Genomic DNA, 3,355 nt, shown 5'->3' on the forward strand with positions numbered 1-3,355 from the left:
TTTAGGGGCATTCTTTTTTAACTTTAAGTTCAGGGGGACATGTGCAGGTTTGTTATAAAGGCAAACTCATGTCAAGGGGGTCTGTTGTTATCCAGGTATTAAGCCTAGTACCCATTAGCTATTTTTCTTATATTTAAATAATAAATATTTTTCTTATATTTAAATACAATACATTTAATACATAAAAACAGAAGCTGTCCTGGTTTGGGAGGGCGGGTTGTCGTAGGAAATCTCAAGGCATCTAGGAAAAAACCCACAGGAATCCAAGGAACAGAGTTTGAAAACCAATTAAAGTTCATACTTAAAATTCTTAGCATTGAAGCGTTTTCTTAATTTCTAATATAGTTTTCCTACTTCAATAAAATGATCGACAAAAGCCTGCACTTAAGAGCCTGATTACTCAAATTACTGAATGATGAATCACTTTATTGATGTTTCTTCACAGTTCTTTTAGAAATTAAATTCCCTTGGTGTACTTTAAATGTATATTACAAGTATCTTTCAGAGACATAAACATCACTAAAACAGAACATTGTACAATGCTTCTTCAGCCAATTATATTACTGCACACCTTCTTGGTATGCAAAGAAAAAACTGTGGACCACACAACCCAAATAAATAGTTCTTAAAATAGTATCTATGGAAACTAGAGTTGTGACAAAACTTATTCTGTAGCTACCAAGAAAATCTCTATTATGCCATTTCATATTTAAGAAGTGACCACTAAAGGCCAACACTCATCTTACATCCTGCCAATGATGGAAAAGTTTAAAGTCTTTATAAGACCTAACTTTTTTTTCAATTAAAAAAGTGAGTTAGAAAACTTATTATAAGCTGTATCGCTACTTCAAATCCAAAAATGGAATGCAAATACAATATTCATTCCTTAAATAATCTTACCTTTCAAGGTCAAAATAACTCTCCAAAAAAAGTGCTAATAAGCTTTTCAAACACAAATAAGAAGGGAAGACGGTTTTCAAAACACTTAAGATAAGTATTTGTGACATAATTAAGGTAATAATTTTGGAACACATTTTAAAAATTGCTAAGGTCGTTTAAATGGGGAGGGGTACTACAAAACTCATAAAGATAACAGAATTCTGCCACAATTCTTACATCAAAGGGTAACCCACTTCACTCCCCAGTACTCTTAACAATTAATGCACAGAGAATGGCAAAATAAGACATGTTGATCTGGGTTTAAAAACGTAGCCTACACAAGACAAGCAAATCAATAGTTATTTAATCATCTGTACCGTCTGATTCTGCTTTAAGTCAATTAGATCAATAGTGCTATTTCTTGAAAGTTACAAGCATAGGTATGCACAGCCTTTCACTCCAGTGTGTTTAGTCATAAATTGCTCCAGTATCTTTGCAAGTTTTTGGTAACACATACTTACCACTCTTTGTACTATAGATAAAGGTAATGGAGGTCAATTAGTATACAAAGGATAGATGAAAGCAAAAAATGAGAAAGGAATTTAAAATGAAAGCAAAATCTTACTCAGGAAACTGTCCAGTAGGTTACCTATACGGTTAGTATGCTTATCTACAAACACTGAATAAGAATACCGTTTTATGGTATTAAAGTACAAATAAACTGGAATTAACAGGTTTCATTAACATATTTTTAAACCAAACATTATTCCAAATGTCTAATCGTTGCATCTAGATGAAATTTTTGTTAGGAGAACCATTTTAAATGGAAATGTAGAGCAATCTCCCATGAAGTGAACCAGATCCTTCACGCGGATAAACACCACCTAACACCTAACTGTTCTAACTGAATATTGGTTCTGGACTTAAGTGGAACTGACAAACTCGACCAACCCCCCCCCCACCCGCCACCTGTAGAAGGCAACATAAGCAAGTACTAGTAAATACAGCGAAGCATTTTGCTGTTTTATACCTGAACATTAACAAAAAAAAATTCAGTTTCCTACCTATCACAAAGGAAAAAGTAAATGATCGATGAGAATTTAAACTTAAAACGTGAGCACAAACCCATCTATATGCCTATCTTGCTCTGTCTCAAAAATATTTGAATTCCCATTTATTAAGCTGTGGCCAAATCCGCATTTCTATCACATGGTAGAAGTATAAGCGTCTCCCCTACAACTTTCTCGGGATTTTACTAAACGTCCTAGTAACAGTTTGCCCTTACTTCCGTGCACCTTTCAACCTCAGCTACCCCGTGCCTTCAGCTCTCCTGCATTTCTAATAACGCTGTAGAGGGAGGGTGAGAGGGAGTATTTCTGTGTGGATAAGTGCGCGCGCGCTCCCGCGCGGCTCCCCACCCCCACCCCGATACTTTTCTTTAGTGGAAAGAGAGGAAGAATCTGGAGGTTATTCTAGCGAAAACTCAGTATCAAAGCCTCAACCCAGTCACAGTCAGCCCATAGGACTCTGGGCTCTGGTTGCGCAGTGCAACTTCTCAGATCTTACTCCAAGCTTCAAAGCGGATGGAAAATTGGTGAAGAGAACCCAGGGAGGAGTCGGGAAGATGAGGGAAAGTGAAAGGGCCGATCCCCCTACAAGGCGTTTAAGTTTGCAACCGAGACTGTTTCCGCGAATCTCCACCCGCCCCGTGTACCCCTTCCAGGTGGAACTCGTTAACAGCAGCAACCCGGCCAACGGACACCGCCACCTCCCCTCCCGATGGACCACCCGAGACCCGAGGAAGTGAGGCGACGGGCGAGAGCGGACCCCTGGCGGGGCCGGCGATCCCCGGCCAGCAACCAGGCCTCCGCCGACCCTGGCCCCGTCACCTGTGGAGAAAGCACCCCCTCCCCCGGCCTCTCTGCCCTTCACGCCGACCGTATCCCTAACGCTGCAGCTGCTGCCCGCCCGGCCTGCGAAAACCGAATGCAACGCCAGGCTCCCCTCGGCGGCCGCGGGGCCCCAGCCCCTTCAACTGGTTACAACCGGCAGCGGCGACCGAGCGGGGCAGCTAGCCGCAGGAGGGTCCCCGTCCGGGAGGGGGCAGGCAGGCTCAGAGGAGCGGGGGCCGCAAGGTCCTACCTAACAACGTCGGTCTCCTCCGTCTCCTCCTCAACGGCAGCGGCCCCGGCGGTGGCGGCGGCAGCGACATTCCTGGGGAGCGCTCCCGCCGCCGCCGCCTCCTCCTCCACTCTCTGCTCGCCTCTCTTCCCCGGCGCGTTCACCGAGCGGCGCGTCCCTTCAGCCACCTCCCCCCGCCCTCCCCGACACACACGCCCCGAAACCCTGAGCCCCACGGCTCCCGCAGCCAGCTCAGCCACCCTCCCTCCCTCCCTCCCGCCACCAGCCTTGGCCCCGTCCCTCCCCCCTTCCCCAGCGCCCGCCGCCGCGCCGGGCTCAGTAATGGCGGCCACTC

At 45.2% G+C, this 3,355-nt stretch overlaps 1 protein-coding gene across 6 annotated transcripts in view; it reads right to left on the minus strand.

Annotated features, from left to right (window-relative positions):
• The window catches only part of ARHGAP5 (Rho GTPase activating protein 5), a 70,460-nt gene that overhangs the window by 63,139 nt on the left and 3,966 nt on the right, over positions 1–3,355 (minus strand). For 3 of the 6 annotated variants that reach the window (XM_017895898.1, XM_017895893.1, XM_017895895.1), the window contains exon 1: positions 3,022–3,221. The exons of the other annotated variants lie outside the window; for them this stretch is intronic. The gene's annotated coding sequence lies outside the window, so the exon portion shown is untranslated. Of the gene's footprint in view, positions 1–3,021; positions 3,222–3,355 lie in introns of those variants that run through there. 6 annotated transcript variants of the gene reach the window in all.

Source organism: Rhinopithecus bieti, unplaced genomic scaffold (assembly GCF_001698545.2).
Source record: "Rhinopithecus bieti isolate Rb0 unplaced genomic scaffold, ASM169854v2 scaffold_21703, whole genome shotgun sequence".
Classification (NCBI taxonomy): Eukaryota; Metazoa; Chordata; class Mammalia; order Primates; family Cercopithecidae; genus Rhinopithecus; species Rhinopithecus bieti.